The sequence below is a fragment of the Diceros bicornis genome, chromosome 38, assembly GCF_020826845.1.
Source record: "Diceros bicornis minor isolate mBicDic1 chromosome 38, mDicBic1.mat.cur, whole genome shotgun sequence".
NCBI lineage: Eukaryota > Metazoa > Chordata > Mammalia > Perissodactyla > Rhinocerotidae > Diceros > Diceros bicornis.
Window position 1 is genome coordinate 21,357,520 of NC_080777.1, and position 12,995 is coordinate 21,370,514.

The window sequence follows — 12,995 nt, forward strand, 5'->3', positions numbered from 1 at the left end:
TCAGGGCACTTTTATTAGATTCCCATAATATTAGTATAGAATGTCTTCTGTTCATAAATTATTTTTCAAAATAAAACAAAATCAAATAAACTGCAGACAATATATTTCCATATAAAGTTTATATTGTCCTTTAAAAATATTAGACTGAAAATAGTTTTATAATTTCCCAAATTGGGCTCACACAGTTATTCACATATGTACTCAACTTTGGATAAAAAATCAGACATAGTATTTAAATTTAGAACTGTTTTGTTCATGTATTCACTCAACAAAATGTTTATTGGGAGCCTATTATATATACCCAGGATTGCATTAGACATTGGTGATAACATGTCCTATCCTTCACTCTCGAGTCAAGATGGCCAACATAAACATAAATAAGTGCAAAAACATTTAATGAATGTTATAATGTGTGCATGTATGTAATATATATATTATATATAGTAGGGTATTATGAAGAAAGCCGTGACTACACTGTCACTACAGACGGCTTCAGACAGGAACACAGGGCAGAGAGAAGTCCCCAAAGCAAGGATCTTTAAATACCTCAGCAGTACTACACCATAACTCCTGGACACAGAAGGGAGAGCTGAGAATTAAGTTGCAGGCAGGAACTTAATCATGGGGAGTTTAGTGTACTATATGCAGAATTCAGTATTTACGACTGCTTTTTCCACATAACAATTTAAGGGTCAAACATTCCTCAACTCGGTTTTGTCTTCCACGGGAGACTTTCAACAGAGATTAGAGTAACAGACAAGATAAGCTAAAATACTCAAATTCATATGTAAATACAAACACGGATGAGGTTATTGAAGGGAATACATCCATGCCAGGGAGAATCAAGGAATATTATTGACTGTGATAATTTTAAAATAAACACGAATTTACTTATGGCTTCAACAAGTATTTCTTTATATGCACATGGTCTAGGGTGTGAGCAAATACGGCCCAGTCTCTGCCTTTTGAGGTTTACTTGGTGAGACAAGAGTGTATTGATCACACGAATATACTTACATTTGTGTAACTGGAAAAGTGTTGTATACAAGAAATATAGGTCGCTACGATGAAATATATCAAGCCCTGATTTAGATTGGGGAAAAGGAAAGACCTCTTTGAGGGAGTGGTGCTTAAATCGAAAACTCAAGAAGAAACAGGCAGTAGCTAGAGAAAGAAAGTGGTAAAGCAAACTGTGTCTCTATCTGGCAAAAGGCATTATCAAATAGTCATCACTGATGATATTATTCAAACTTTACTACTTGAAAAAATTAAATTTAAGTGGAGATTAATAAAATAATATTTTATAACTTTCATAAAGACCACACATTTTAGGTCAATTTAATTTGAAACTGAATTAGCTAAATTCAACACTGTTACACGACTGAATTTGAGTTCTCCACTCTACGACCTGATGGTTTCCTTTTGTTTTCTTTCATTAAAGATCTGTTAAATTCCTGAATAGCCAAGAATGTTGCTAAATGTGGAGGAAATGATCCCTGAATTTACAGACTTCATACTTTAGCATGGGAGACAAGCAAAAAAATATAAGTGTGTTAACTCTGAAGTGCCAATTATATATGGTCAGTAAAATAAGCAGTTTCAAATGAAGTTCTTGGGTTAGCAAGAAAGTTTAGAGCTGAAGTTACAGTTCAGAATGGGCACTGCAGTTGAAGATATGGAAATGAATGGCATGTCCCTTATCAAACCGTGTTAGGCAGAGGTGAAATATATAGCCATTCCCCAAATGGGGAAAAAAAGCCCAACTCCTGTTGAAAATCTTACGTATAATCTTTTAGACCCAATTATAGACGATAAAAAATGATTTATCTGGCAAGCCTCATGGCCGAAAGCTGCCCTCCCCACACTAGACTTGGTGCACAGCCTCTAAAGGAGGTTGCAGTCAAGGACTCAGGCCTCCTTGGTCATCCATGCTCTGAGGCATATCTGCATTTCTAGTCCAAGCACCTCCATTCAGAAGCCTTCTTATCAAGGGGCTCTGGCCTGGGCCTTCCCTAAATACCTCTGCTGAGACCTCCTGATCAGAGATAGGAGGGAGGCAGCCTCAAGATACTTTTCTCTACTCTGACCCAGTACTCAGTACTTTTTCTTTCCCAGCCTTACCCCTTTCTCTCCTCCAGGGCCCCAGGTCTATAAAAGAACAGGAGCCTTTCGTCTGATGTTTCCTCAGCAGTGAGACAATCTCCTTGTTTGTGCTGATTCATCTGAACCTCACTAGGTGCATTCCGTAGGGAAAATATGGATCATTGAGGGAGCTGGTGCTTTTTCTGTCTGCTTATACGATCACAATGATTAAAGGGTTCAGTGTTACTTTTCTTTGGGGTTGTCTTAACTGGTGACTCCAACACCTCGCAGCTCCGATCTCTCCACGTCAGCTCAGCTCCTGATACACAGTGTATATTTACACTTATCACTGTCCTCGTTGCTTTATGTGGGTTTTGGATAAGGTCTCAGAACACTTCCCAACAGTTCCTCAGGCTGTCAATGCCAACAGTGTAAGGTGAGCACGCAAATTAAAATCTACTCATTCTGGATACATATGGTAAAAATGAGGGTAAGAATAGAGTTCAAGAGCACATTAATATTTCAGTATTTTGGAACAGAAGAATAGGCAGTGGAAAGCGCCATCTTGTTTCATGACTATACAATTGCTAGCAAAGTAACTCCATAGCCATTAGAAAACCCCAATTAATTAATGTCAATGCTAATGATTTTAAATATGTATAGGGGCTTATTTCTTATGTAGCACTTTCCAATCAACATTCTCACAGACACAGAAGACTAAGTGAGTGTAATTTTAGGGAGAGCTGGAGACTGTCAAATGAATGGCTGATCTGAGTTGAGTGGACCCAGTAGCATCGTGTGAGCTATTCTACAGCATTCTGCCCCTGCTTTAACATTTTAGCTATTCAAACCAGCTCCAAGGTAGTCGTCCTTAATAGCAACAATTTAATTACAAAAATATTATAAGATTTTATCAGGTGACTATAAATGATGATCACAAGCTAGGGTTTCATTAATTCAAAAATTTAAGGTACAGGGGTATCTGTGAGTGGTGCAGAACAATGAAATGGATTATTTAAGGATAAAAACCATAAATGGACATAGGCTACTCCATTGTAATTACAAATGTAGTAGTTTTTCATCCAAGAGGCAAAGAAACTTAATTGAGTTTTAAAGGCAGCTGTATTGATTAAATGCTCTATCTTCTAAAGCTATATATGCATCATATATATACATATACATGTATTACATATTTTTTGGGGGGAGAAGTTAGTTATCTTCTCCTTTTTATTTTCATCTGTAAAATGAGGATAGTAATAGCTAATTAACAGGAATATGTAAAGATGAATGAGTAAAGTACTTAAAACAATGTCGAGCATACATCAGTTGAAAGATATGACAGATACATATGTGCATCAATTTATATATCTACAATACATGCCATTTTCTTGATGGCTGAAGAATACAATAGACTTAAGTGACAAGATTTTATGGTTGCATATTAAGAGAAAGAAAAAGGGATCATATTCAGTTAATGAATTTAAAATAGTTTCATAAAGAAAGGTATTTTAAGATAAGCTTTGAACAAAATATGATAGACATTTACCTTTCAAAATACTAGGAAGGACACTCATAGATAAGGAAACAGCATGGGCAAAGGCAGAAATGCTTCTGGTAGGTGGAATAATAGCAATGTTAGAAGGTTACTTTGCTTCAAGGTTTGTTTGTTTTTTTTATGTGATTTAACCGCACTACGAAAATTGTCACATAATTAACTTTACATAAATAAGTAAATAAATATAAAGTGGAATAATCCAGATACAATCTGCCTCATGAATTTAATAAATTAGATAAGCAGTAATATAGAAGACACATTCAAAGTGTTACTATAATTTGCATTGTTTTGGTAGCTGTGAAATTCAGCTTTTGAGAACATATGTGCCTTAAAAGATGATTTTGAGAAATGAAAAAGTTTTGGTGTGGATGTCAATATTATTGAAGGTATAAGGGTTTGAACATTCATTATACGAATAATCATTAGATATCCACTTTCTTTCTATGCTGCACCTATTCCTTGTATACTTGTTTATTATTATTATTATTATTTTTTACTTTCTATTACCAATGGTGATTTATCATCTTATTTATTCCAGGTCGTTAGTAACTATTATTTGAAAATGAAATAGGAAAGTGGTTTTGTTTTGTTTTGTTTTTTTAATAAGAAACACATTTCTATTCATCCAGTTTGGGAAAATCATAGTTATGTGTAAAATATTGATTTGTTACTAAATTGTTTATTTTAAAAATATCATTTCTTGCCTAGAAGTAATAGCTTTCATTAGCCTGTACTTTGTGCTGCAGCACACAATTTCAATATTCCAAGCAAATTATATGTTAACAAAATTGGCTGAGTTAGCTAGTTGAAAAAATGAGCCATAGTATGTTGCTTTCAAAAGTCATTCCCTTTTAGATGGGCTCTGCCTTAAATGCACTGACAATAATCTCAGTGCACAATGTGTGGCAAAGTGCACACTTAAGCACTAGCTTTCTGTTCAGACAAAAAAAAAACCCTACCTTTCCGAGATCCATGTCATGAAAGCTTAAGTGGGACCACCAGATAGAAATAAAATGATGGCAAATAAATGGAAAAGAAACAACCGTAGAAACAACACCTTCTTTTTTCACCTAACTTTAAGCAAGGTCATGCCCGATGAGTTATGAGACTCGTGGCCGTCCTTAGGGTCCACAGAGTAGCACATTGCTCACATCAGAAATCAAATAAATACAAATTCCCAGAGCTGTCTTAGCGGAGAAAAGTAAGTCATGGTTATAAGACTATGGATAAAGCATTAAAAAAATGGGGGGAGTGGGGCAGCCCGCTGGTGTAGTGGTGAAGTTCACGTGCTCCACTTTGGTGGCCCAGGGTTTGCGAGTTCGGATCCCTGGTGTGGACCTGCACACCGCTCATCAGGCCATGCTGTGGCAGCATCTTGCATACAAAAAATGGAGGAAGATTGGCATGGATGTTAGCTCAGGGCCAATCTTCTTCATCAGAAACAAAAAAAGAAGGATGGGGATCAGGGAGTTAAATATAGGATTGTATGAATGTAATTAAATCTAAGATAGTTTGAACTTTTTCCAGAGGGGGGTGTGTGTGTGCGAGTGTGTGTGTGTGTGTGTGTGTGTGTGTGTAAAACTAAGCTAGACTCTTCCTCTGAATGCTTGCCTCTCTCTCGTGACTCTCTTCCCAGGCACTACTATTTGCTTCAGTAGTGTAATCCCCACAGATCACTTTCCAGTTTATCAGCTTAATTCTGAGACCTCTAGGAAAATCTGCAGCTTGAAGGGAGGAAAGAAGGGAAGGTGTTAATTTTTCTCTCTTCCTATTTTACCTCAGCATCTCCTGATTGCTTTTCTAAGGAAGCTTTTCTGAATGACATCAGTATAGTGACCTTACCGTAAATGGCCTTACAAGTATAAAACAAACAAATCCATGCTTTGTTAAGGCTTCCTAAGGTCTGCTTGCCATATTAGAACAGCCAGTGTTCTCAGGATGTCAGATCAGCTACACTTTACTCCAGCTAAGTGCATTTATGCCTCTACTTTCTGGCACCCTGCCTCAACTGAGTTGCTTTTCATTCATCAAACACTGCAGCACAACACTCCAACTAGGCAACTGCTCCTCATTTCTGCCCAAATCTCTTTATCATGGAATTGGGTTCCTTTCAAAAAGTTTATCATGTTGAAAAGGGCCTGCAATGCAAAAACAATGCCATTTATCAGCTTAGGCAAGGAGACTGCTAGAAAATGATAAATTTTCCATATATGGCTGTAGTTTATCACCAGTTTATTTTCACTTCTCCTTATACTTGCTGGATACATTTGTATGATGGGTAAACTTTAAGTGCCTCGTGCCCCTCTCCCCTGATGGATGTGCTTAATAATGCAGATGTGCGTTTATAAAGTTGTTTCCTACCAGAGAGGGTACAAGAAAGGCAAACTGTAAGAATTATAAAATGTTCTAAAGATACACGATCTGAAGAATCATTCGGTCCAATCTTCTAACACATAAATAATATCACTGAGTCCTTGAGTGGTCAAATAACCCATGTAAGATCATGGAGCCAGTTTACAGCAGAGCCAGGAACCGAACCCAGAAGTCACTTCCTATTATGTCACATGAATAAATCAATATGCTATGATAATTACTTCATTAAAAGATACATGTTGAAATTCTCCTTGGTATCAGACCCAAGTCAGGCAATGAAGATATCTATGGATAAAGAAAATACATTTAATTCCTATTGGGATTTTTAGTGTAGTAAGTGATACAGATGTTAAATAATTGCAAAAAAAATTTGTGATATGCACTTAAAAAAGTGCAATGAGAAATCGTAATAGGCAGACTTAACTTGTGTTGGAAAATGTGGAGGAGTGGACTTGGGTGGCAGATGTCAGGAAAGATTATTCGAAGATGTGATATTTGAGATGAGACTAAAATAAAAGTTCTAACCTGAGTTCTTGACCATCTCTCCCTAATGATGTTTTTCTCCCCCACCTCAGTCACTTTCTCCCATGATAATACTTCATTTATATTCCAATTAGCTGAATGTTTTGCAAAACATTGAGCTTTAGAATCTCGTTTTCTGGCTCTGAGTTCTCAGTGGTCAGCTGATTTACAGTGTCCTTTCTCTAACAATTCTTGGACCCCTCTGGGACCTCCCCCCAAAACTAAAACTCATATAGCCATTGCCTACTAAATATCTCCACATCAATGTCTAACAGGCATCTCAACATTTAACATGCCAAACAGATTCTAAAATATGTACAGAAGAGTAAAGAGCCAAGACTAGACAAGAGATTTCTGAAGAAGTGGAATAACAAGGAGGGAATTTCATATGAGCTATGGGGACGGATTATGAAGCTACAGAACTGGTACAGATAGAGACAAGGTGCCCAATGGTATAGAACAGAGGGCCCAGAAACAACCTAATATCCACAGTTGACTCATGACAGAGGAGTCACAGAAGATCAATGAGAACAGGACAGACTAGTCAACTCATGAAATTAGGAAAAAAATTATTTTTACAGCAAAAATCTAAACTTATAGTTTTTGAAGACAGCTCAATAGAAAAATCCCAAATGGAAATGCAAAGAGAGAAAAGAATGAAAAGACAAGAACAAAACAGAAAACAGCATGCAACAACTGTGGGCAATTTCAAAAGCTGTAACATACACATAACTGGAATATCAGAAGGAGAAGAAACTGAGAGAAGGAATATTTGAAATAATAATGGCTGAGAACTTTCCAAAATTAATGACAGATGCCAAACCACAGCTCCATGAAGCTCAGAGAACACTAAGTATGATAAATTTCATAATAAACAAACTAAAACTATAATTACACGTTATAACCAAACCTGTCATAAAGCTTCTGATTCCATGGTTTTTTTTGATGTTTGACTGCTGACAACTTTTAAGCTTTGCCCTCCCTCTTCACCTTCTGCCCCATGTCTGGGCAAGTTGAGAAAGCCTGGGTTCTCCCTCCTATGGTGCCAACGGGGGATTCAAACCATGTGAGCCCCTTCCCATGAGCCAGAGCGCTCAACCCAGCTCCACCCTGAAACTACTATAAAAACTCCAAGCCAATCTTCTCTCTGATCTCTCAAGCCATTACTGGACTAGATGGGAGGCCCACTTGGTTTTTCTCAGAAGCCTCATTATGTTAATGACACCTTCTCATACTTCCTTGATGTGTGTATATGGTATCACCAGTCTTCACAGCTGAACCAAATTTTAGGTGTGGCTTCAACCCATCATTAGAGGACGGCCCTGCAAAATCACAGAAAAGCAAAGACAGAGAAAACTTTGAAAGAAACTGGGGCATGGTAGAGAGAAAGTAATTGTAGCGGAACTTGGATTAGAATTCTGGTTACCTTCTTGTCAGAAATCATGTAAAGAAGCAGCAGTTTAATATTAAAATATTAAAAGAAAAAATAAATAGCAATCTAGAATTCTACATCTAGTGAAATTATCTTTAAAAGTTAAAGAAAAATAAAACTTTCTCTGACAAAAAAATAAACTGAGCAAATTCATCACCAACTGCTTTTCCTCTAAAAGAAATGTTAAAAGAAGTTCCCCAGGAAGAAGGAAAATTATATAGGTCAGAAATTCAGATCTACATAAACAAAGTAAAAGCATTGGAGAAGAAATAAAGGGAAGTAAAATAAAATATTTTCTTTAAATTTTTCTTAGCTGATCTAATATAATTGATTGTTTAAAGTAGTAATAGTAAACTAAACTGGGTCATTACAGTAGTATCATAAAGTATGGAAGTGCTCAAAAAAAAAGAAATTAAAGGAAAACACACACACACACACACACACACACACACACACACTCAGTGATGGGGGTATGTCAAAGGGACACAGAAGCAAACTGAAAGAACTTGGAATGGCCAAAGCTGAAATGATTTAAGCAACAAATAAATCAAGTAGTATTGCATTATAACCCAGAGTATAAAATAAATATTTATGAGTCCATACAGATGTAAATAAATGATTGAATAAATAAATAATGTAGGAGAAGAAACAAATATCCAGAGCAGAGATTTCCACGTAATTTATGTAAATACTCTGCCTTCAAGGAGGTACAGCATAAATTCTCACTCTTTAAGAGTGGGCAGTACATGGTGACTTCCTTCCAGAAAGGACAATATGGAAAGGAAAAGTAAAGAGTAACTTCATGGTGGAAAAACCTGAGAAGTCTCGTTCAGTTCGTCAAGGTTAACGTCAATGGTGATAAGTCATGTTGATACCATGTACCCTTGATATGAAGTGATGAAATGGCATTTTATCTCTGTGGTCTTCCTCCCCAAAACTCATAAACCCTGAAAAAAGATCAGACAAATCCCAATTGGGAGACATTCTACAAAATACCTGACGAGTACTCCTCGAATCTGTCAAAGTCATCAAATACAAGAGGCAAGTCTGAGAACTGTCACAGCCAAAAGGAGCCTAAGACATGATAACTAAATGTAACACGGCATCTTGGATGGGATCTTGGAACAGAAAAAGAATATTAGGTAAAAAGTAAGGGATTCTGAATAAAATATTGACTTTAGTTAATAATAATGTATCAATACTGGTCACATTACTAGGAACCAATGTACTCTACTGTGCATATGGTGGAGGGGTTATATTAGGACAATGATATTCCCAAAATTTTGCATAGTGTTTATCTCAGATGGAAGCATGGAAGCTAACAATGTACGAGGAAGGGAAATACTTGAATGTAAGTGATTTTCAACTTTCTTGTACTTGAATTGGGTTGTGGGTTTTAGGTGTATATCATTTAATAAATACACATGTATTATTCATATTTAACAAATAAAAGGGGTTATACATGGATCAATAATGATAGCAAACCTTACACAATTATTGACAATTTGGTGCACCTGAGGTCCACAACAGCAAATATTTAGTCATATTTAAATGAATATTTAATATATTTATCTCATATGTATACTTTTCTTTACCTTTAAATGGTGATAGCAATACTAGTTCCAGTACATTTCTAGTGTTACAGTTATGCCTATTTTTATAAGTTGCATGCATCATGCAAGACCAAAAAGGCAACGAATAACATCAAAGGAAATTTGTTTCCAAAATACATGTTTATATAACTGAATGAATTGAATTGTTGGAAAGTAGTAAACGTTAATGGTATACACCAAAAAATGCAGACCCCAAAATATTTAGGGTTATCAATGAACCAGCATCTGATTGCAAACAACAAAAACCTTCTCTCTTAATGGGAAAAGTGCATTACATGTTATTAGGAAGCATCCAGAAGTACTGGTGGGGCTGGAGATCCAGGCTCCTACATCAGAATCAAGCACATTTCAGGACTGGCTCTTAGTGAGACATTACTGACACTCTCACAAGTCACCGTCTCTCACTGTGACACTTCAGCCCTGAGCACTTTATGTCCCTGAAAGCTGGATCACTCAAGGAGGGATTCTGCACAGTGCCTTCTTTATCCCATATCTCCAGCTTCTATACTGTAGCTTTGGGTGAGTTTACTTGGTTGGTGAAACCTAGGTTACCTGCCTGGGCTTAGATGCACTGAGGCTGGGAGAGTTTCTGGCTTCTACTTTATGGATACATGGATATTCATATGACAAAAATTCCTCAAACTAAATGGCTGTATTTAAAGGAGGTTTGTGGAACAACAATAACAAAAAATGTACACGCTCATTAGAGTGTCTTAGGCAAAAATTGCTATTTGTCTGTAATTGTTTAGCAGAATATCAGCAACTTGTAGTTGAAGACAGCTAAACCATGTTACTTGTATATTTCAGCTAACCCAGATGGTATCTGATTATTAAGGAGTAAATTCAACAGAATAGGACAAGAATCCATTCCTATTTCATGCCATTAGATACTATATATCATATATTAAGAGATTCATCCTAATGATACCAATTCCAAATGAAATACCATTTTAATGGAGGAGCACGATCTATAATGAGCTCAGATAATTCAGTTCATAACTGATTTCTGACAAGAAGTCAAAGTTCGATGAAAGCTCAAAACAATTATGTTTCTCATAGTAGAGTTCTCTACAGAATTGCTGCTTCTAAAGCCTTACAGCTTTTAGAATTTTGCTTGGTGACTATTGTAATCTATCAAGTAGTTAAATGGTATAAAGTATTATACATAAAAGCTAGTGTGTAAATAAGTCTAAGATTGGAGAAAAAAGTTATTCTCTTTTCAAAACAAGACCAAAAGTACTTTTGGTTTGTTGAAGAGAATGCTAGGACTCAGAGAAGCTCATATTTGGATTTGGGTTTTGACTAAACTGAAACCTAAGATAGGTGTACTGTAATTTTGGTCTTTTGGAAGGAAGGAAGCGAGAAAAAGACATAATAGGCGGTATGGCTGAAACGGCACATTGTTTGTTAAAACTGTTACCTGTGGGGCCGGCCTGGTGGCATAGTGGTTGGGTTCGTGCACTCCACTTCAGCGGCCCAGGGTTTCTGGGTTTGGAACCCTGGGCGTGGACCTGCACACTGCTTAGCAAGCCATGCTGTGGCAAGCGTCCCACATATAAAGTAGAGGAGGAGGGGCACAGATGTTAGCCCAGGGCTAATCTTCCTCACCAAAAAAAAAAGGAACCTGTTGCCTGAGATGACTTAGAAGGCAAACCAAACCCCTCCTGGGAATTTAAATCTAGGTGAAGAGGGGCCGGCCCAGTGGCGTAGAGGTTAAGTTCACGCATTCTGCTTCGGCAGCCCAGGATTTGCCAGTTTGGATCCCAGGCATGCACCTACTCACTGCTCATCAAGCCGTGCTGAGGCGGCGTCCAATACAGAAGAGCTACAACTCTACAACTATGATATACAACTATGTACTGGATCTTTGGAGAGAAAAGAGAAAAAAGGAAAAAGAGGGAGGTTGGCAACAGATGTTAGCACAGAGCCAATATTTCTCAAAAAAAAAAAAAATAATCTGGGTGAAGAGGTGAGAAACAGAATGTTATTGGTGTATGTTCTTTCTCTTGCCTGTGTTGGCAAGATATTTATAAAAACAAAAGTGCCACTAGCAAGCAGAAATGGAAGAGAATAGAAAGACTCTAGAAATCTGGGAGCCTGGCAGTTGGAAAAACCAGTTGCTTCTAGATTCCAAAGAGCACTTGAGGTTCCTGAAAAAGATACTGAATAACAAAATTCCAGCAAGACTTTTAATTGAACAAAAATTTCTGACAAAGTTTAAATTATGGGTTTTTTTCACTTAATGCTTTTAAATGTCTTAAAGAGAATAGGAAAGAGGGGGGAGGGGAGGGAAAGAAAAAAAGAGAGAAAAGCATGGTGTTTAAAAATAAATGAATAAAACAGATATTTGCGGGAAAAAACTTTCAGTTTGTTAATAGAGCACATGGGACTGACCAAAATCCAATAGTTAAGAAGCCTACTAATATTCCAAGACAACTATATTTCCAAAGAAAGCACAAACCAGGATATAAAACAATGTGCTGATAATTTGAACTTCATCGAAATTAAAAACTTCAAAACACTATTGAGAAATGAAAAGGCAAGACACAACTGGGAGAAAATATTTGTAATTCATATATTTGGTGAAGGATTGGTAGCCAGAGCATGAAAAGATCTCTCACAACTCATAAAAGACACACAATCACACACCCTAATGGACGTGAGACTTGAACAAAGACTTCACAAAAAATGATAGCCAAATGGATAATAAATACAGTAGAGATGCTTGATATAATTAGTTTCCAGTGCAAGCTTAAACCACAATAAGGCTCATCTTATTAGAATGGCTCAAATTAAAAAGACTGACAAAATGACTTAATGCTGAGGATGAGGAGCAACTTGGAGCTTATCATACAGTGCTGGTGGGAATGTAGAATGGTATAATCATTTTAGAAAACAATTTGATAGTTTTTTTTTATTTTGTGAGGAAGACCAGCCCTGAGCTAACATCCGATGCCAATCCTCCTCTTTTTTCTTTTTCTTTTTGTGCTGAGAAAGACTGGTCCTGGGCTAACCTCCGTGCCCATCTTCCTCTACTTTATTTGGGACGCCGCCACAGCATGGCTTAACAAGCAGTGTGTCGGTGCGCGCCCAGGATCTGAACCAGCGAACCCTGGGCCACCGCAGCGGAGCGTGCGCACTTAACGGCTTGCACCACTGGGCCGGCCCTGACAGTTTTTTTAATAATGTGAAATATGTACTTATATTACCAACTAGTTCAATTCTTGAGTATCCCTCCCTATGAAAATATGTATTCATAAAAAGACTTGTACACAAATATTTATGGGAATTTTATTCATTATAGTCAAATATTATAAATAATCCATTTCTCCATAAACCGATTTTAGTATATCCATACTACCCTGCAATAAAAAGAAACAAACTACAAATACCAGCAACTACATGAATGAATGTGAGA